Source organism: Danio rerio, chromosome 4 (assembly GCF_049306965.1).
Source record: "Danio rerio strain Tuebingen ecotype United States chromosome 4, GRCz12tu, whole genome shotgun sequence".
NCBI classification, from domain to species: Eukaryota; Metazoa; Chordata; class Actinopteri; order Cypriniformes; family Danionidae; genus Danio; species Danio rerio.
The window spans coordinates 34295528-34319401 of NC_133179.1; the positions used below are offsets into that span (position 1 = coordinate 34295528).

Consider the following 23874-nt stretch of genomic DNA (forward strand, 5'->3'; position numbering starts at 1 on the left):
AAAACGCACATCACGTGACCACACACACACTCTCGGGCAAGCGCTCCAGCATTTCTACCCAGATGAGAGCTCTGCTTGTCGGACTGCTCATCAAGCATCTCCCGCTGGATCTAATCTCACTATATTTGCTAAACGTGATATTTCATTCATGTTGTTGTCTTTATCTAACGACAAAGGCCAATTCCCTGACTTTGGTCATTGGAATCTATTAAGTTACTTGTTCACGGGTAACATGTTTTGGTTAAGCGCAAAGATAAGTTAATGATTAATCCAGGTACATTGACTGATCGCTTGCTTTTATTTCCTACAATGTATAAACTTATTGTATGTTATACTTTTATAATTATCGATTATTAAAACTGATATTCAGCAAAAGAGAGGGTGCGTTTCGTATTTTCACTGAAATTGAAAGGAGGCAGTTGTTATCGGCTCCGTTTTGTTATAAATATCCACACAGTGAAGATGACGCTCGTGCAGCACGGCGCCTCAACATTTCTGCTGTCTGTTAAGTTGCTAATATTAAAAAGAAAATAGGCAGTTCCTTAAATCATGTTTACATTTTATTGTTGAGAAAGTGAAACAACGTAGCCAAGGTGATGTGAATGAAGTTATAAAGTACACTGTTCCCTTTGAAGATTTACCCGTGTCCTCGGTATGTTTTCCATATCAAACTGAGAAGGGGGAGACTGCAGCCTTGATCAAACTTGCGAAGTCTTAACTTACAAGAAGAGGATGCGAGACTGAACTGTGTGTGGGCTACTTAAAATTGAGGAAAAGCCCCAATCAGATAGGCAAACGTTTGCAGCCCCGCCTCCGTTTTCAGATGTCTCCCTCTTTCCCCACCCACACTGAGACGGAGCAGCAGCGTTTTAGAATGAAAACGGCCTCTCCAGCGTTTTCAAAAAGCTTCGTTTTCGGCGCTCGAGAACTCCAGCGTAGTGTGGACGGATGACGTAACCGTAGCAAAACTTATGCGTTTTCAAACTAAAACGCACTAGTGTAAACGGGGCCTTAGAGACTTCAGTTGATTTGATCAAGTCCTCATTTTCTGTCATCAGAGCCCTGCAGTGAATGATAGCTGCAATTTTCTGCAAAGAATGCCCTATTTTGAGCGCTAGACTTGGTGCTGTGTAGGTGTGATTTTCTTCGTCAAAATCAGACACTTTTTTCCCAGCTTTACAACTTAGTGAAAATTTGCTGGCTTTACAGTTTCTTCAATGGTGATATGTAGTCAGTACGTAAAGCCAACAAGACACGTACAATGTCATTACGGACAACTGACTCATCCTGCCTAATGGGGTCCAAGAAGCTTCCAAACACACTAACAGACATTTTCAGAGAACACAGACTCCGCAGCTTATAAGCTCAAGCCTTTGCCCCTTGTAAGCTCGCCTGAGGTTCTTTTTGGCATCTGCGAGTGTGTCGCCACAACTTTTTGTGGGAAAATATCCCTTTGCAATAGATGCAGTTAATAAATTTTGACTGCTTAGAATTTTGACTGATTTTAATTTGACTTGCCCTGTTCCACTTTTTATTGTGCTCGAAGTTACGATTCTGTTACATACAAATGTTGTACAACATTCTGTATAATAATAATAATATTAACAACATCGAACAAAATAACAGAACAAGCAAAAGTTATTCTTCAACTGGAAAACAGAATTATGGATGCAGAGCAATACAAATGAAGATGGTGGAGGGAGAACTGTATAAAGTTTCAGCATATGTAAATGGTACAACACTCCAGTGCTATTCCAAAGAATTACAACAGTTCCTTGTCTCCTGCCCCAGTCTTGAGACAAAGATTATCACAATCAAGAAGGAACACAAGCTGTTGCCTATAAAAAACAAGTTCAGGCGTTGATCTTTCTTTTTTTTCTTTCTTTCTTTCTTTCTTTCTTTCTTTCTTTCTTTCTTTCTTTCTTTCAATTGAGTAAATAATTAAGCAGCTTTTTTTCCCATCTGTTTGTGATAAAAGTTTGTAAGAAAGTTTGTTTAAGAGTTTGTTAATAAATGTTAATAATAAATAATTGTTATTGAAGTTGATGAAATTCATGTTTTTGCTTGTGCTTGTTATGGTATGTGCTTTTACAAGTACTTTGAACTTAAAACAGCTAATGCTGTTACAGCATATTTAATTACTGTGTAACTAAAGGGATCAAGGCTTCACTTTATTTTACAATCCGCAAATGCTGTATTTACCCTATAATTACAGGGAACAAGGAGGGAACCAGCTGGACTTTAATGCACAAGTGTATATTTGAACAGTAAGAACAGAAAATTACAGCTGATTGATTAAATGCCAAATTGCACACTATATTTTTCTATAAAAACATTAGCTATTCATTGAAATGTAACAGTTGGTCCCCCGTTCTGCAGACAGCAGTAAAAATGCAAGCCTGTTTTAATCGGCATTAAACCCTGCAGTATATCATTTGACAAATACACAACTACGTTACACAGAGCCCAACATGGAAGATTGTGATTGGGTCAGCCCAATGTCAATAAAGAAAAGAACCAATGGGCTGCGGATTATGTCACCCGGCTCTGTCCGGAAAAGAAACATCTTACTTTCAGAGCGTGACAGACAGCTCACAGCACCGCCAATCACTGAGACAGAAAGACATGACAGTCTGCTGAGTGTTTTATGGGCCAATCAGATCATAAGAAGATGATCAGCCCGGCCCAAAAAGTACATCGAAACAGCAGGAAACTTGCGGGTCTGCCCTGGCCACAACAGGAAAAAAAAAACTGCGTTAATTGCGTAAATTTTTTTAATGCGTTAATTATTTCAAATTAATCGCATGCGTTAACGCGTTAATTTTGACAGCGCTAATATATATATATATATATATATATATATATACATACATACATACATACATACATATATATATATATATATATATATATATATACATACATCATAAATATATGGAATAATCTATACAAAGATTGATTAATAATAATAAGATTCTGAGTTCGTTTTGGCCGGAATGTGCATAACATACCATAACAACATTTTTTCTTTTTTTTTTTTTGCAAAACGCTATATATCCACCTTATGCTATATTCTAAGAAAAGCTAGAGAATCAATGTTTTCTTTTGATAAGTAAGATTAAGTTATGTAAATTAAGTTACATAATCGACTTGTAGCTTGTTACAGAAAGAGTGGAGGGCGGCTCCATGTGTGTGTGACCGTAGCTTAAACTGCGGTCACACTAGAGTTTGTAGGTGCGAAATTCTGTCGTGCGGCGCTTCGAAAAGGGGCGGGATTAAACTAGATGATTAGACATTTAAAAAGCGAGCGATTGCTTAATGTTTTAAATTTCTGTCTACAGAGGTCATGTTTTGATCCTCGATGAGTCTCACGCAGTAAAGTGATGCGATTTCGCAGGTCAGAGTTCACAATGCTGAGGAATTCGCATGCATATGAATAGAAATCTATGGGAGGAAAAGCCCAGTGTGACCGCAGTTTAAGGCTTCATTACATCAAGAATACATTGAATAAATGCTCATCAGGTGTACTCAGGTGCTTATAATCTACTGATAACACTGAGAAGTAACTTCCCTGATGAGCACGGTATAGGGGAATTTGCAAGTAACCACAGCACATCATGGATCCTAATTTCCTAGCTGAGATGAGCATTGGTGCACATTGTGGTCAACTTAAGGCAAGAGATGCAATTTCTTAAAGATTTTACTGGCCTGGCATGTCAGAAGACATTGTGAAATGGGTAAGCTAATCCACTTTATGAATACTTCAGTTCACTGAATTTATAAAATCAAAAAATTGCATCACTTTTAACTTAACTCATATTATCATTGTTTGAGGTTTCACAGTGCACTGTTTGCCAAAAAAGCCGGAGACATGTAAAACACAAACCACATTATATTCCAATAAAGGTACTATATCCATGTTTCTAACATTGTTTAATTGTCAGGGTTTTTGTGCTTTCTTTGTCTCCCTCTTGTGTCTGTTTATTTGTGTGCAGTTACACCTGTTACCAATTCCCTTGTTTCTCTGTCCCCATTGCTCTCCCTGATTATTTGGCTTTTCAGTTTCCCCTTCTCCCACGTTCTGTGCTAGATAATTATTTGCTGTCAGTAAGCTTTCTAAGCTACTTGTCCTACCTGTATCCAAGTTTGTTGAGTCTTGTGAACTTCGTCTCGTCGTGTTCTGTCTCTACCCGTTTTTTGTTTGTTTCACTGTGCTTTGGCTCACCTCTACTTTGCCCACAGTCTGTGCTTGAGTGAAGCCAATCCATCCAATCTCCTGCCTGAGGTCTATTCTTTTATAACTGTTTTGATGAGAAACCTTTGTGTTCGACCTGCCAGCATCGTCCAGGAGAAGGCCCTGTACTTTGACTGCCTGTGTTATATCTGTTACAAATGAGTGACTCTTTCTCATAAACCCTAGAAGAGGAGTTTTGTCTTCCTTTGGTTGAAATAAACTTTGTTGAATTTCTCCCTTGCTCCTTCAGAACACTGACATTATTTAAACTTTTGACAACAGTACAAATGTAAGATTTGTATTAAAGCGATATTTCACCCATAACTGAACATTCTGCCATCTTTTATACACCCTTCACTTGCTTAAAACACATTTGCATTCCTTTTATTCTTTTAAAGGAAGATATTTAGAAAAAACAAGTGCCCGAAAACAAATGATGAGGTAATTGTAATTTTGGGTGAACTATCGATGTAATATTTTGCATGCATCTAACAAAATGTCTTATTACAATCCAAATGTTAAAAATCAGTGCTAACCTGCTTGACAGACTAAGGTTCCATTAGAGCTTGTTGGAGTGGATTTTGGTAGGAAGTTGGTGAAAACGGACCATCAAAATCAGAATATTTTAGTGATAATAGACTACTGCGCAAAATGGGCACAGGCATATCCACTCAAAACCAAATGTGCAGCAGAAGTAGCAACTTCTGTATAAGTTTGAAGTCCCCAAACGGTTCTTAACAGATCAAGGAAGGGAGTTTGTCAACACTGTAAGCATTTGTATCCTTTTTTACAAAAACTCCTCAAAGGGCCATGAAACCCCCTCTTTTCAGCCGGGTGTTTTCACACCTCTACTTTGAAAAAGGTCAGGAAAGTAGGTGTGTCTACCTCTGTTTAGGTGGGAGTGTAGTGGGAGGGAAGAGGGGAGGGGTTTGAACGAAAAGGGGAGTGTCAGTGCGTGCGTACTAAAAAGCTAATTAGTAGACTGTCAACACAAAGACACAGAGATGGACAGCGATTCGGAAAGCAGCGTTTGCAGTGGATCTGACAGCTCTGTGGAGGTGGAGGACTTCTCTCCACCAGATTCCCCGCAGTCACATCTTGTTGAAGAAAGTACAGGTCCACTGCCGTATCAGTTTGAACCTTTAAACAGAAACGCGCCAGTGAATGCAGGAGAAAGTGAGAATTCTCCTGACTACGCGAATATGGATGTCTCGCAATGGTAGTTATTATTTACCAGCTGTATTTGTTAAATTAAACAAATAACTAACAATTACATAATTTTGCATGCCACAAATACTGCACAGCATCAGAAAACTTAATTGTTGTCATCTTAACAGGTGTTCTTGTGGTAACTGCTCCAGACTCCGTCCAGAGGAAAACGTTTGTTGTAGAGACATAACAGAGGTAAAATTTTATTTTTGCAAGTATTTCCAGGAGCTATTTCATGCACAGCATTACGTTGTAGCCTGTACTAAGTAGTACGCTTTTCATTTTGGTCCATAGGTGCACACAAATGGCCGGTTAAACGGCTTAAGTTGCATAACAAATGACCCTGGATTTAAGTCTATCGCTCTTAACCCAACCGTCCTGCAGCTGTCTAATGCCATTGATCGACATTCGAATAGGGAGATAAGAAACGCAGCTCGCAACAGGTTGGTAAAATGTGCAACTGAAACATTACAGTGCTCTGTCGTTTCATTATCATTACAATAAAGTTTTATTATGTAATTATAATGCTTTTATACATTCAGCCTGGGAATAAATTACACTACCATTTTATTATTTTTTCTTATCAAACCCATTTAGACGGCATATGATTCACAACTGTAACAATTACAAAGCAATAATATCTAACCTGACCTCTGTTTATTCAGTTATTACAGACACGTCGCATACAGAAATGTTGTCTGGTGGTGCTGGGGATATCTCGGGAGAGAGATCAGAGTGGTGATACCCTCATGTGCAGTTACAAGAATACGACAGGAATTCCCCGAAGAGAATGACAACTACACTGGTTATTTACCCCGTCCACTGTAGTATAAACTATATATATAAAATTTATATATATATATATATATATATATATATATATATATATATATATATATATAAATATAAATATAAAAAAGAAATATATAAATATGTAGAAAGATTAACAAATAAACGTATGTGCACTACAAACAACAATTTGTCCGTCTTATTATATTTGGCATCATAGGTTACAACATATACATTTGGCATTTCAACATAGCCTATGTATATACATACATATACATATACACAGATGCAATAGTTGAAATAAAAGTCAAAATTATTAGTCCTCTGGTATTTTTTTTTGTTATGTTTTTTGTTCCACAAGGAATTTTTTACAGTATTTCATTTAAGTAGTGTACAAAACAAATAACTGTTATACAATGATTTGCCTAGTTAACTTAATTGATCTAGTTATGTCTTCGAATTGTACATTTTAATATGAATACTAGTATCTTGAGAATTTAGTAAAATATTATGTGCTGTAATCATGGCAAATATAAAAGTTATTATCTGTTATTTAAAATGAGTTATTATAACAGTTTAATAATGACAATGTTTCTGTTAAAATTATGAAAATATATTTCAGGGGGGGGGGGGGTCTAATAATTCAGGAGGGGTAATAATTCTGATTCCATTTATTTTACATTAAATGTACAGACACTTTGTGCAGTCAACAAAAAATTACTATTCTAATAAACTGTTTATATGCAAATTTAGATAAACACTGAAGTCTGCCAGATACATGGAATTAAGAGGAGTCTCTGTGCTCCATACCACCCTCAGGCCCCGTTTACACTAATGCGTTTTAGTTTGAAAACGCATAGGTTTTGCTACGGTTACGCCACCCGTCCACACTACGGCGGAGTTCTCGAGCGCCGAAAACGGAGCGTTTCGAATACGCTGGAGAGGCCGTTTTCATTCTGAAACGCTGCTGCTCCGTCTCAGTGTGGATGATGGAAAACGGAGACATCTGAAAACGGAGGCGGGGCTGCCGACATTCGCCTCTCTGATTGGGGCTTTTCCTCAATATTAAGTAGCCTAACACACACAGTTCAGTCCTGCATCTTCTCCGTGTAAGTTCAGACTTCGCAAGTTTGATCATGGCTGCAGTCTCTTCTTCTCAGTTTGATAAACAGACTATACCGAGGACACAGGTAAATCTTCAAAGAAAACAGTGTACTTTATAACTTCATTCACATCACCCTGGCTACGTTGTTTCACTTTCTCAACAATAAAATGTAAACATGATTTAAGGAACTGCCTATTTTCATTTTAATATTAACAACTAAACAGACAGCAGAAATGTTGAGGCGTCGTGCTGCATATATGAGCGTCATCTTCACTGTGTGGATATTTATAACAAAACGGAGTCAATAACAACTGTTTCCTTTCAATTTCAGTGAAAATACGATCATACCCTCTCTTTTGCTGAATATCAGTTTTAATAATCGATAATAGCCATTATAAAAGTATAACATACAATAAGTTTATACATTATAGGAAATAAAGGCAAGCGATCAGTCAATATACAGAATGTACATGCTTACATTAATCATTAACTTATCTTTGCGCTCAGCCAAAACACGTTACCTGAGAACAAGTAATAGATTCCAATGACCAAAGTCAGGGAATATGTCGTTAGATAAAGACAACAAGATAAATGAAATATCCCGTTTAATAAATATAGTGAGATTAGATCCAGCGGGAGATGCTTGATGAGAAGTCCGACTAGCAGAGCTCTCATCTGGGTAGATGGGCTGCAGCGCTAGCCAAAGAGTGTGTGTGGTCACGTGATGTGCGTTTTTAGCATTTTGGTGTGGACGGAGAGCAGTTCAGAATCGCCGGGTAAAACACGAGTGTGGACGCGGATCGTTTTTATTCTAAAACGCCGTTTTAAAACTAAAACGCTCTAGTGTAAACGGGGCCTCTGACTAACGGGCTGGTGGAGAGGCACAGTGGTAGAATTCATTGGTATCAAATGCATTTAACAAAAAACAGCTTACCACAAGGTTTTCTTCTCACGTTTGGGAGAAAAGCAAGATGCCCTTCTTAAGTCCCAGAAAGCTATCAGGTGAAAAATCTTTATTTATTTGTTTATAATTTTATAAAAAGTGCCAGGTACATATATTTTCAAAGCTGTATATAGTAAATGCAAATGAAGATAATTTCTCAGTAACATGTTGCCAAAGGTTGATTCTTCATTTGAAGTAGAGTGCTGTGAGGAAGAGGTGGCTGTTGACATCAGATGCCATGAGAACATTCTGCATCTAGTGGAGAAAAACACTAAAAGAACTAGATGGCGACTTTCAAAAAGGCAACGACAAAGCCTTGAGGTGGGGGACATAGTATAGAGGTGAAATGTTCGCAGTGAACAACGAAAGGGAGGAAAACTTGACCCTGAATATTTTGGTACCTTTATGGTGACCAAAATAGATAACAAATGTGTGGTCCATTTCAACTCTATAGGACATTCCACGCAAAGGGTCAACATTGATCATTTGATACTCCACCATGAGAAGAGGCCAAGAATACCTAAAAAATCAGGAAACATCAGTTCACCTCTCAGCCACCTCAGCCCTCATTTTCAATTCAACCTCAAATCACTTCAAGTCTGTCCACCTCAGGATGTCTGTTCTCCAGATGAGGACATTTGGCCTTCTCCTCCTCCATCTCCACCTCCACCTCTTTCTCCTCCAGCAGGACAATCCTCTGTTCAATCTGGTCACAAAAAATGTATGTAACTTGGAAAACGTAACTTGTATTTGCCATTTTAAGCTAAAAAAGATCCATCAAATATATGACTTCCTTCATTACTATTCCTTATTCACACAGCGATTCAAGATGCATGGGGAGGAAAAAATGCACATGTTCTGCTTTCCCGCATTTACAATTATGAACTCTTTTACTGGGATATAGTTGGGACAGCTCCCAATAAAGAAGTTGAGAGTGAGGTAAAGAGAGATTTGTCTGCATGGCATGTATGTACACATTTCAGTAATGCTTTCCTGTTTATTTAACATTTCTATATTTCTAACGTTTAGGTGATCAATGCATACATGGCCCTTGTTGTGTAAAAACACAATTTTGCACAAGAAAAAAAGCACTTCATATTGACACATGGAATTAATAGGATAGAGGAGGAAAAGGGCTCAAGATTCAAGGTAAGCATATAAGAACTGTTTTTGCCCATCTACTGAAGTTACCTCAAGCCAAACTCGAGGTTTATGTTGTGAATTTTATTTTATGTACTTACACTTGTGTCAGGCTTTGTGTGATCATCATTCTATGTCTAGTTTTGAAAGCTAATAAATTATGTTTGCCTTTTTAGTGTGATCCAACAAAATACGCTTTCATGTTGGGAGCTGGCTATGAGCCTGGGCACTGGATATTGGGAGTACGATCAAATATTTTGATCTATTTACTAAGCTTTGAAGAGAAATACTGTACCATATTTTTAGTAGCAGAGAAGTTAAATCCAAGTTTACAATTCTACAGGTAATCTTTCCTTCTGAGAAAAGGAGCCTTGTATTGGATCGCCTCAGAAAGAATTCTGGCAAAATGAAACGGTGTTTGGAGTCAACTAGGTAACTAATAAATTAAAAAATGTAGAAACGGTCTCATTAAAAAAAGTGATTTTTTGAGGGGATATGTAAAAGTATGTCATATATATATATATATATATATATATATATATATATATATATATATGTGTGTGTGTGTGTGTGTTTATTTCAATTAATTATTCACTTTTATATATATTATATACCTTTCACTATTATATATATATATATATATATACGCAATATCACACGAGTAGCAGTGCGATATGGCTGTATATCGGCACTGGTGGGAGGCGTGCATTGGCACTAAGCCGCAGGCCGAGTGCCTTAGTGCCCCCACCAGTGCCGATATACAGCCATATCTCACTGCTACTCGTGTGATACTGTGTTTATACAACAGTTTGACGGCATAATTGTGTATATAATAACAAAATCAAACATGGAGAGTCTCAAAAGCCCTTTTGTATGAGGAACTACTTTCTTCCGGATTCAAATCATAATCATATATATATTTTTTTATATATATATATATTTAATTACACCACAGAAAATGTATAATATTAAAAATTTTGCAAAATTAGAAAATGTTAATTCTATATTTCATTTTTGAGATTACTGTCAAACTCAAATAAGAATTTCCATGGTAACTACCCCGCCCCTCCCCCATTGACTAAGACTTAATTAACCCTCCATATAGTTGTTTTTAATTGTATCTTTTGGTTCAGTAGATGACCTTAGTGAGCTGTAACACTATTGTGGGGAAAATAATATAGAAGTGGGAGACCAAGGAAAGAAAGGGGAAAAGCACGGAAAACCACCACCTTGTTCTTGGGTAAGGACATTTCGAAATAAGAAGGTCAATATCAGTCCTCTGCCCAACCCTGGGAGAAATAACATGTATTATTTCTTCATTACAGTTTCAGTGTGACCCTGACCCCAAAAAGCCATACAACAGTGCAGCATGTTAATCCCATATTCTGTCTTTATGTTAATAGTTCAAGTTTTGTTAACTTAGATGTTATCTTGAATTGGACCTTTTTTCAAATATACATAAAAAATAAATAAAAACATTTAATTGCAAATTTTAAGTATGGACCTTCTGTTTTAATTTGTGTGCCTACATTCTGTTTAACCAGCATTTCACACACATTCACAACATTTCATAGTATTTTCTTTTAAATTAAAAAAAAAACAATTAAGAAATTGTATAAACATATTTAAGGAAACATTTAAGCGGATCAACCGTAATCTACGTAACTGCTTACAGGGGAAAAAGAAGGCAAAAACATACTGATTTATTTATTTATTTTAAATCATAAAATTAAGGTAGAAACTCATATTATAGTAAAATGGTTCTTGGATGGCTGGTAAACAGATATGAAATTAACATCTTTATATTAAAGGCAAGAAAAATATATTGAATGGAGAATGATGCGCGCTGATATAGTGTTCACAGGAGCCTAGTGCGTTCACGTGATGGCATGTACGCTGTTTGCGTGTCCAATCCCGAATAAGGGAGCGTTTTCAAGCCAACTGTGAGAACAGCGCCTAGTAGGGTCACAGAAAACAATAGTCACAGAATTTGGTGTAACACCGGCACCCACATGAACACTACCTTTACTTTTTCTCCTTTTAATTTATACAACTCTTGTAATATTTCAATAACTAAATCTTGACTACAGTCTGAGTGTTTTGTTTCAATACTTAAAAGAGCAGAATTACAATCTGAGCCAACTAAACTTTCCTTAATTCCCGCATCTTTCGCCCATTGTAATGCTAAACTTATTGCCAACATTTCCCCAACTTCACCCTAATTGATCTAGTTAAGCCTTGAATTTGAAAAATTATGGCCGTTCATGTGTGTTTGTGATGCATGTCCTCACCGACTGCATTTTTCCACTCTACACATGGTTGATGGACATGTTTGACTTTTAAGCTTGAGTCTTTAGAAAGGCCACGTATGTGAGCAACATATTTTTTAGACTGTACAGTCATAACTTACAGATAAGGTATAATGACAAAAACAATACATTTGATAAATATAACAACAACAACAACAATAATAATAATAATAAAAAGTTTAAATGATTTAAATAAGATACATGAACTTACTTTAACCATTTCTTATGATGTGTAGGGTGTATACATATTTTGCAGCTAGTCTAGATGTCAATTCGTCCTCTCTCAAGTTCAAGTTGTTTTATTGGCATGACATTCAGCACAGTATTGAAAAAGCACATCAAATATTCTGTTTATTAAGAAGGTTCCAGTTGTCCCAGAAATTGTTGGAGTCAACAGATTCTTCAATTGTTTTGAGCTGTTTTTGGGTGTACTCTACTTTCTGATTGTGTTTTTATATTTTATTAAGCTCCTCGTAGTACCGAAGATGTAAATCTGTATTTTCTGGTTGCCTGTGTTTTTGATTTGCTAGTTGTCTTAATTTTTTCCTTATTGTTTTAACGATGACTGAAGTTAAGTTTTTTTTTTTCTTTTTCTTCTTTTCAGCAGCAGCAAAAGCCCCTACCCCTCCACAATGGAGGCGGATATGGCTGAGGTTGCCCGTCGCCTCAGCCAGTGGTGCGAGCTGCATCCCAGGACCCAGATGGGATTTCACAGCTTCTGCGTTTGCCACACTAGTGTGGCTACACCGTCTGGGTCCTGGAAGCGTTAGGGAGCTTAAGGTAAGGCCAGAGCCAACACCTTTGAGTTGTGTTCTAAACATTGACTTGAATGCTTGTTGAGCCCTGTAACCGGCCTCATATCTGTTCTTACGCTCTACACGCACAGGTGCAGGAGTGGCTGGGCAGGCGGCCAGAGGGGGACGCTGTCATTCTGACGCTTCCCAGCGAAGCCGTGAGCCTGAGCCGGAAAGAGGAAGAGGCAAGTTGATCCTAACCAAAGATAATTACCATAAAAAAAAATGAATGACTAAAACTGTCTGGTGAAAAATGCCAATGTAGAACATTTTAATTCTTGCTTAAACTGATGAGCGCACATGTTGTAAAGTGTAACATGTCTCGTGTGTAACCTATGCACCTCTCTCTTTTGCCGCAGTGGCTGGAGTGCTATTTCAGGCACATCCGTCCACTCTGCCTTAAGGCTCAGGCTCCGGGAACGGATGACAAAAGGATGCTTCTTCCTGGGAGCGTCAGGACTCCCCCTCACTAACCCCACCGCAGACATCCAGCGCCTGAAAGTAAAGCAAGTGTTTTTAGCCTGTTATTTTGTGTGTAAATTTCTACCCATGCACTTTTCAGGAATTACATATACATGCATGCATACATACATACATACTAGAGCTGCACGATTCTGGCTAAAATGAGAATCAGATTTTTTTTTGCTTAAAATAAAGATCACGATTTTCTCACCATTCTATAAAGTTATGGTAAAAACAAACATATGGGACAACATCGATAATAATATTATGTGTAGATCTAAATAGTTCTATTCTGCTTATAATAATTCTGATGTTGAATTATTATGTTTGAGATATATGTTTGCAATCTGTCATTGACAACATCATTAGACAGTTTTATTCACTGGTAAAATCAGACATTTGTCATTATTAGATTATATTCAACAATATATTGGCTAGAGTAGTTATACTGACACTGTAAAAATTTATTTTCATGCACAACTGTGTGTTCGCTATGAACGAAAAAAATCAAATGCTTGTCATAAGCATAACTCTATAATGCAATTTGATCATTTAAATGATGTGCACACTTTCGGATTCATTTTGACTGCTGTTCATACTTCGCACGCTGCTCCCAAACGATCACTCTGTGCCACAAACTGAATATTATTTACAACTTTATTACCTGTTACTCGCAACATATGCAGGTTCTGTTAACGAAAGTAGACACACGCACACCTTCTCTGTGATAACAGCTCACGGTCTGCAGCTCCCGTCACATGTGATTTCCTGGCCGCGAATACAGCATAATATTAATACAAAAATGACATTTTTAGGTGAATTATACCTTATAAATACCGTATATGACTCATTCAACATCATTTGGAGGTGTCAATGTCACTGAGTAACGTGTGGGAAACAATGAAAAGACTCGTGCAGCCGCCTTTTCTTCTCTCCTGAACTTGAAAATATGATTGACAGAATCGTAGAAATGCTGGATTAAGATCGTCTAGGGCAGGGGTCACCAATCTCGGTCCTGGAGGGCCGGTGTCCCTGCAGGGTTTAGCTCCAGCTTGCTTCAACACACCTGCCTGAGTGTTTCAAGTATGCATATAAGACCTTGATTAGCTGTTCAGGTGTGCTTATTTAGGGTTGGAGCTAAGATCTGCAGGACTCCGGCCCTTCAGGAACAAGTTTGGTGACCTCTGGTCTAGGGGGTCGAATCAAGATCTTGTTCTTTTAGTCCAACTCTAATACAAACATACATACATGCATACATACAAGAAAGAAAATGACCTCATATTCTGTCTGGCCCCAGCCATCACTGACATCTTGCTCTATACATTTCAACAGGTACGTTCAACAGCCCGCACCGCCCCCTACCACCGCTGCTCGACCTTCTCCTCTGGCTCCAGCTTCTCCTCCAGCTGCACTGGCTCAGCTGCCTGCTCCAGCTGGTGAGGAGAGGTACAGTACAAGGGGGGTTGGAGAAAAGAAAAGCAATAGTTCAATAGTTGCATTGTTGGCATGACAAATGTTACAAATGTATTGGTAAAACAGTTCTAAAGTTTACATCATTTTTGTTGGAAAATGTAGTCCATACCGATACCCTACCCCTAAACCTAGCCATAACTGTAAATTACTCCCTAAATTAGAGTTCAATAATAGTTGGATAACAATCAAGTAGATGTGCATAAACCTAACCATAAGCCTAAACTGAACATAAACTGTAAACGTACCCCTTATTTCTGATGGGCTGATTGGAATGTTGTTCAAGGATCAAAATATAGATGTTTATCCAGGTACATGAGGGTGAAATTAGGTCGGCGATGAGGTACATGCGCAACTTTTAAGAAGAATCCAGGGAAACACAAAAGAGTGGGAGTTGTAGAGTATGACAGTAGGCTGATGTTCTAATCCAGGCGGATGTAGTGCTGTGTTCTGAGTGTCAAGCAGTTCTACCTGGTTCTGATTGTCCTTTTCGCTGACCCCCATATACTATAGCTGTCTTTAAGGGCCCTGTGTTCTGACCACCAGATTGTGTTCTGATCTAACTGGTTCTATCTGTATCACTCTATCAATATCAAATCGAATAGCTTGAATTGGATTGTTGTGTTTGATTTTCTTCAGAGTTACTCTCAAGTGTTTTGAAAAACAAATGTGCTTAATTGACCAATTCGCATTCCATAGTTAACCAATCAGGGCCTGTACCCGCACAAAAAAAAGCACCAAAAGTACAGCATCCGTTACGACCTGAGTGACTCTCACACACAGACACACCAGCGACACGCACGCACCACATGGCTGCAATAAAGGAAAATTTGATGATTTGTTGTATAAACACTTCTTATATATTCGAATGTTTGGGTAACTTGTGTATTGTTTGCGTCAATATTGTAACCTAATTGTCGCGTTATTTGATCCCTTGAGCGCTTTTCATAATGAATCTCGAGGCTGCTTTGCAGAAAGTGTAGCTTGATGTATCAAAGTGACGCCAATGTTTGTGATCATATATTAATTCTGGCTGTAACGTAAACGTTAGATTCCTAAGACTCTGTGACTTTTAGTGCAGAGCTGGAGTTCCTAAGGGCAATGTTAACTGCATTTGCTTATATTCACATACAGACTTACCTCTAAACTTTTTAAAATAATGTCAGAATTAATGTCATTTCCACGCTGCATATTTTTAACCAGGATGTTTCAATCATTCTTGTTAACCTACACGTGCAGCCAAAAAGGTATTGACTTTGATCCACGCAAAATAGGAATTTTGAAAAATAATGCATGAAACAAGTTAACTTAAGTCATTGCTCAAATGTGAAGATGCATGTATTTTTTTTAAACCCACCCCACAAACACACCTACATGTGCCTAAGGTCAGAGGAAGTGACAGGGGGATTTGACTAAGTTTGTTCGAATATTTTAATTCATTCATTCATTTTCTTTTTGGCTTAGTCCCTTTATTAAGTCCCGGGGTCGCCACAGAGGAATGAACCGCCACTTATCCAGCACATCCTTTACGCAGCGAATGCCCTTCCTGCTGCAACCCATCTCTGACAAACATCCATACACACTCATTCACAACAGACAATTTCAGTCTACCCAATTCACCTGTACCACTTTTGTTTAAACTGTGGGGGAAAACGGAGGAAACCCACACGAAAGTAGGGAAAACATGCAAACTTTACACAGAAACGGCAACTGACCCAGCCGAGGTTCGAACCACCGACCTTCTTGCTGTGAGGTGACAGTGCTGCGCCACCGCGTCCCCCACAAAAGAATAATGTGTGCCGTTTTAAAATGTTACAAGCCCTGGTAACCATTTGGCATACAAATTAGGGCGAAGGCAGATTTTCAACCTACTTCAAAATATCTTTGTTTTTGTGCAAACATTAATTGCTCAAATGTGAAGATGCGTGTTCTTCTCAATATTTTTCAGGAAAGAAAGGCTCCTGATCACAATACTGATGACGAGATGCGAGATGCCACCCATTTGCAAGATGTAAATGTGCCAGAGCTCAAAAGGAGAAGATTGAGTGTAAGTTTTTTTTTTTTTACGAATTTCTTGATTTGTTAATTTTCTTTTCGACTCAGTCCCTTTAATAATCCGTGGTCGCCACCGCAGAATGAACCGCCAACTTGTCCAGCACATATTACACTGGCAAAGCCTTATTTATAGTACTGTATGCCCTAATTTGCAGATGGGACAGGGTATGAGAAAAAAAAAGCTTGGTTCCCGCAAGAGAGGGTAAAATGTGCGGGAATGTAAGAGCAGACAGTGTTGATCGTTGAATTTGCAACAATGTTGCAACTTTGTGCGGTAGCGGGGGGAGGGGAAGAAAACAGCAGCATGAGAAAGGAGGAAGACAGAGTGTGGGAACACTGGACCTACGCTTTCAAGACTTTAATTTGGCATGGGTCTAGTGGATTCGAACACCTTGGATGTAATGTAAATGTGTGGTGGGAGGTACATTTATGCAGTCGTTGAAAATTTGTTTGTATTTATGTTCTTCACAGAAAAGAAGTCAAAGCCAGTGAATTTCAGGTTGAAAAAAAGAACATGGTTTTATTTTTTCTTTTAAAAAAAACTGAAAATGGGTTTTACAGACCTGGACACCATACAAGGGTTAATAATCCGGGGTCGCCACCGTGGAATGAACCGCCAACTTGTCCAGCACATGTTACATGCAGCATATGCTTCACGTATTCATTCTTCAAAAGAATAATGTGTGTTTTAAATTGGGGAGGGAGGGAGGGGGGAGGGGTACATCAGAATATCTAATAGTTTGTTCCTGTACAAACATTGATTGCTCAAATGTGAAGATGCGTGTGCTCTTCTCATTTTTTTTTCAGGACGGAGAGTCTGAGCATGTCGGGGATGTTACTGAGAGGAGGAGGGAAAACAGCCCAAAGCCACATACAATCGTGAGCGAACGGACATCGACTGAAAGAGAGATAGAGATTGTAGGTTTATTAAAATATTTTCATTCATTTTCTGTTCGGCTCAGTCCCTTTATTAATCCGGCATCGCCACAGCGGAATAAATCAGCAACATATCAAGCATCCTCGTTTTGTTTTTTTTTGTTCCTGTTCAAACATTGATTGCTCAAATGTGAAGATGCGTGTGCTCATCTCAATAATTTTCAGAAAAGCCAGTATTCCCGATGTTGATTCTGTGAAGATGCACGTGTTATTCTGAATATTTTTCAGAAAATACAGCATTCCCAAGTCGTTGATGTTACTGAGAGGAGCCACCGCAGCCCAAACCCCCATACGAATGTAAGCGAGCACAGAGCAACTGACAGAGAGATTGTAAGTTTATTAAAATATATTCATTCATATTCTTTTTCGATTCAGTCCCTTTATTAATCCGAGGTTGCCACAGTGGAATGAACCACAAATTATCAAGCATCCTCATTTTTGTTTCTGTACAAACAATTATTGAAATTATTGCTCAAATGTGCTGATGCGTGTGTTCTTCTCGTGTCTTCCAATGACAGCGAGGTGAGAGTAACGCGAGAACCCACTCCAGAAAGAGACCTACGTATTCCTGAGCTGAAAAGAACCGAAAGTGTGATCGTAAGTTTCTTTGAATATTTTAGCACATTTAATTAAACGCACATCTTTGGAGACTTGATGTGACAAAAAAAAGTGTCTTAATTTTAAATAGTGACTTTGTAAAGCTACAGTCAACATACACCAGTCCCGGCCGCATTTTTAAATTGTCAACGGCAATCCTGTTGACTAGAACATGTCCACTGCACTTTGTCGGCTAAGGGCTCCATTTTGACAGTCCATGCGCAGGGCTCAAACGCATTCAGGGTGTGTTAGAATCCACTTTAGCTAATATAAGGGCGGAAAATTTCGCTTTGGGCCGTGCCCCATGATCTAAAAGGGTTGAGCTTATTTTCTTAATGAGTTATAGGTGTGTTCAGAGTCTCACCTCCCATTCCCTTTAAGAGTCAGTTGTGTCGCGCCATGGTGCATATGAGCGCAAATGCATTTGCTATTTAAACAGCTTGGCGCAAATGGCCAAAAAGTACCTCTTGCGCCAAGCGGAAACTAGCAAACAACTATTGCGTCGTGCCTTGCACCACATTGCACCTGGTGTATGATAGGGCCCTCAATGTGTTGCAAATTAAAAGTGGCATCGTTTCTATAGTTTGGACACTGAAACTTTCACTTTAGACAGACCTTTATAATTTTAGGATGTTGTTGGTCATGTCACTTCTGGTCAAAATATTTAACTTGTGCCTTTTATTCATTCATAGCTTAGCAAGAAAATCCTTGGATATGGTACAGAGGAGTCTAACACGAGTTCAGAGATGAGTGAGGATGACGGTAACCGTTCTGGCCAGGATGTCAGTAGCAAGAAGGAAAAGGTAAAGTCAGCGGCAAAGTCTCCACTCCATCCATGTTTGATAGTGCCATTGCGTATTTCGGTTTAAATCGCCTCAGGAAAAAAATATTACATGTGTAAGCATAATAGCAGCCATGCACCCGTGCTAAACAACTCGTTGGGTTGTTCGTAATGTAGCAGCACCCACACAGCAGCTGGGGAGACTTGCGCCAGTCACTAAATCCAGCATAGGTGCTCTCAACCCTCCGCCACATTCTGTCTTTATGTTATGCACTGTGTTTTTCATTAAGTCAATTGTGCTCCATGTGCTCGGGTGTTGTATCAAATCTGACCCCGAGGACAAATCTGACACATAGCGGCTTGCAGCTATCAACTACAAATTGTAGACGTGTTGCTGTAATACATGGAGACTAATTGCAAGGATTTTATCATTTTTTTAATTATTATTACTGGGTGACGTGCATGTAAACATGACAGATTTTCAGCCATGAACTAAACTTAAGCAAAAAATGTGTGTACAACTGTAAAACAATGAATCAAACTGAAGACCATATATTAATTACTTTTGTTTTGTTTTTGAGTCACTTTTTCTCTAATTGCAATTTTATCCTTTTCAGGACCCAGACAAAAGTGTTCCCCGGAATAAAATTCAGGCAATGGAGGAAATCCTGATGGACTCCTTTTTTTTTTTTCCCTCCTCTCCTCTTTGCGTCTTTGTTGACGACAACGTGTGCATGGCAAGCTGTTTTGGCATTTATCTATAACCTGTACACGTGTCTATTTTCATGTTACTAGTGCTTAATTTTTAGGTACAAGTGTTTAATCTTTGTTGAAATCTAATTCTACATGCAAAAACAAAACTTTAACGTTGAAATAAACGTTTAAGACAATTCTTTGTTGTATTGAGTTTTTACATTCTGGAAAATGTTGCTATGTCTCCATCAATTGTTATGCGCATCTCAGAATATAAATTTAAAAAAAAAAATGCTTGATGGAAAGCCAAGATGCTCATACGTTGTAAAAATGCATGCACAAGTAAAAAAAAAAATAAAAAATTTATATATATATATATATATATATATATATATATATATATATATATATATAAGTGTCAATGTCACTGCAGTGACATGCAGCGCGACACTGAGTGACACAGGTTACTACACATGCCACTAGCGAGTGACACATGACAGTGGAAAACCGGACGTGCCACCGGAAGTGTCACTAAACTCAGTGGCATGTGCCAGTGTCATCTGTACGTCAGATGTCGTGTCACTCCATGTTAAAACTGCTACTGTGAATCCGCGTTCAAGCGCACACAATAAGCTAAAACTCGCCCCAAGCACCGGCAAAAACAAATAACAATGAATGTGTCGAGGAAAGAGTAAAGACATATCTTAATTATTTATTAATAAACTTATTCTGAGTCAGTGTCGCAAAGATCCTGACTGACAATCTCCTCTTGGACTCGCCTTTAAAAATTCATCTTTACATGAAGGAGTTTTTTTTGTTTTATTTCGTCAAGTAATAATTTAAAGCTTTCTATAAATATATTTATTATGTCTGTGAGGCATATACATTTTGCTTCATTTTGTTAAGCGCTCCTGTTCAAAAACCAGACGACAGAAAGCGCATAATTTTGGTTTTCTTTATTTTATAAAAACGCTGTAACGTTTTTTGATGTATTACTCGTACTTTGTGAGCAAAAATGACGGATAACTTTAAATTGCTCCCACTGAAAAAATGCAAGTTATTGCTCTGGCTCCTCGATGTCCTGCAAGCTTTTTATAAGCAAACTATGCGCCTAATAGCACACATTCTTTAACGTTTAAGCTACCATTGTTTTATACTTGAACTGTTTTATATCTTTTATTTTAGGCAAGTCGTGATGATCTGAGAAGGCAAACTGATCAAACAGACAATGATGGTCTTCCGCTGAGCGCTGTTCGTTAAAAAAAACTTATTTTTAACGAATAAAAAATGCTCCAAACGTTTTTCTAAATAAGCTGAATAAAAAAACGAAACTAAATATAAACACTTTGCCATTAGGCTACATACAAAACTGAACTATTTCATAGCTGAAACACTATTGTTTAAGGAGAAGGGGGAAATATATTTTTGTCCCGTCTATTAATTGCTTCACCGTTATTTCGAGAATAAACCCAGCGTAAATACGCAGATGTCATTCCCAAAACATATCAGCGTATATGTGCCGAAAACGAAAGTTTCATACAAATTCTGAATGGATTATAGCCTGGAAAGTGCAAAGCACGCTCCTCTTATTATCACTAAAAAGCGTCACTAATCTTAGTTCATAGAGATCTCAAAGATCCGTTATAATTTATAAAGCTCTCTAAATTACACAATTAATCTTTTATTTACATGGCGTCTACACTCAAAAGATGATTCACGAGCACACAAAATGGCACTTAATAAAACCAATCCGGCGCTTTCAGCAGTGAGTGAATACTGTGAATCTAGAGAAATGACAGATCAATATCCGTGAACCTGATTTTTTTTTTCCCCGCAGCCACAGTACGCCGGAAATCCGGCGTGGTGCCGGAACGCTATCACCCCTGCTAATGTAAACATAAAAAAACTTTAAACACTTGCACTGCACTAATGTAAATATGCAGCTTTTATGGTGTAGAACTATGTGATGGTTACCTTCATCAAATGTACCACCTCTGCCTTCTAGCAAAAATCAGGCAGGCAACTTCTGTCAGACCCCCGGTGATGCTCAATTCAAAATGCATTTGTTTCAAGTAGCAAAAATGTAACGAAGGGGATACCACCTCCAACTAATTTTTAACAAGGAAAACACAAAACTATGTAAATATAAGTAACTAGACATTTGCACGGCAGTTATGTAAAAAAATTAACATTAAGACATTTCCGCTGCAGCATAAAGAATTTTTTTTTGACTTGTGTAAAACTGACACAATTTTAAACATAAAAAAGTTGTGTAAGAGTTTTGTTCAAATCTGTAGTCATCTTGACAGGTAAAAAAAGAAAAAAAGGTCAGCTTCCCCTGAAACAATTTGATGTTATTTTAGATGAGCTGGATCATCATGTCATCCAGAGTATAAATAACCTTTCACTCAAACTATGCAGCTTATCTGACTTCATTTTCGACCTGAAATGGTGATCTCTCCTGTCACTCCACCCTTATAGGACAGTGAGAAATAACCCATAGTTCGTAACGTTCATACTTATGGATATTGAGGACACAATGTACACACACATGTAAAAAGATAGACAGACGGATGGATGGATGGATGGAAATGATACAGGTATGTAAAAGAAATTAGCTCATTCTATGGATAATAATAATCAACAATAACGTTTTTTCTTAATTATTAATATTCCGGCTTAAGCTTCGGTCAATTTGGTCAAACAAACATGATTGTATATGATCCTGCCCGCTCAACCGAGCGGACTCTCAGATTATGAATATTAATTATCAACAATAGCGAATTAATATTAATCATTAACATTCTGGATTAATTTATTGTTAACTTGACCAAACAAACATAACCAGAGCCGCCGCTCTTCCGAGCGGACACGGTAATGATCTATTTATTTAGAAAAGGGAATTATTACTACTTCTTGGGTAGTAGATTAATAATTTATAAGCTTTAATCAACTTATAAAAGCTAGGCAGGGAATCTGTCTTTCAGTGACTTTTTCTGTGAGGCAAACAATACAATTCATTTGATTATAATGGGATTTATAGACTAGTCAGACGGATAACAAACAAATGCACGAACATGCATAAAACATAGAACAAAAGGTAAACCATGTGGAGATAGACTATACGGGTCTATAGAACATGTAACAAACAGAGTGAGATAGCAAAGCGCGGAAATAGAGATTTCAAATAAAGAGTGGCAAAATATCTTTCAGTTCCACACACACCATTAAGGATCACCAAAATTATATAAAACACCTTTTTGAAAAAAGGGGCACAGCTTATCCGCATAACTAAAAAAACCTGGACTTTAATGTCTGGAGGTCTCTCTCTTTTTTGCGAGTCTCTTCCTTGTCTGATGATTCCGGTGCTGTCCTTCTTGATGCGTGGAGTTTGCAATACAGGTTGGAGTAATGCGATCGCAACTTTAAACTGAGTTTATTTTGCCGGAAAATAAGAAAACGTGGGTTCGGAGCGAGCCACGCGGTATAAAGGAGCCGCTAGACCCCTTAACGGGGTGGCCTCCTTGAGCGGTTCTTTGCTCAGGCATTCTGACACGAGTCTAGGGAGGGGCAGCTTTTAAGGTTAAGCTCTGTGCCCCTGCCCTCTCAACATGATCGACCAATGATTTCAGGGCAAAGTTTAGGCGGGAAACTTCCTTTGTCTCGAGGCTGCTCATATGCAAATTTGATTGTCCGCCTAAAGCATGCGAAGAGACATTAATGCAGAGTATTAAAGAATGTAAGCAGTGCAAGTTATTATCATGCTCTACGCATCATGTGTTGTAAAATGTCAACAGCATCTCATCGGTACCCGACATGGACAGGTACATCAACAATAAAAGTACATCAACAATTCTCACACTTACATTATTTATGCACTAAAAAGGCCTAAATGAACCAAGCATACAGGTTATAAGATAGGTTGTACAGGTAGGAAAGGTCAGAAATGAGATACAAGGTTTGCAAGCATAACATTTTAGTTTTCTGCTGGTCCCTGATTTCTCAGCCCAATTTCTTTTTTTGGACTAGTGTCCTTGTGAGTGTGGGGGTGTGTGTGTTTGGGCAGAAATGTCTTTGAAGCTCACGGCCTATCTCTCTGGGTGGCTCTGGATAACGAAAGGTGTCACGGATACCCAGACTTCGTGGAGCCAGGAGTCGTAAAGCCCACGCAAGATACTCCTTGATAAAATCAATAAGTAATTTTATCTGTGGACTGTACGCTACAGGTAATTAAAAATCGATATGAACTGTGAGAAACCGACACGGCTAGCATTTAATTGGTTTTCTCATATATAGCATAATAATAACAACCTCAAAATGATCGAAGTAACTCGAAATGTAACATTTTAACCCCCTA

General features: G+C 38.1%; 2 protein-coding genes across 2 annotated transcripts in view; both read left to right on the top strand.

Annotated features, from left to right (window-relative positions):
• LOC137491238 (uncharacterized) overlaps nucleotides 1-23874 on the top strand; it is a 1025816-nt gene that overhangs the window by 486668 nt on the left and 515274 nt on the right. The gene's annotated exons all lie outside the window — the stretch shown is intronic.
• The window catches only part of LOC101886704 (uncharacterized), an 847011-nt gene that overhangs the window by 486668 nt on the left and 336469 nt on the right, over nucleotides 1-23874 (top strand). The window lies entirely within an intron of this gene.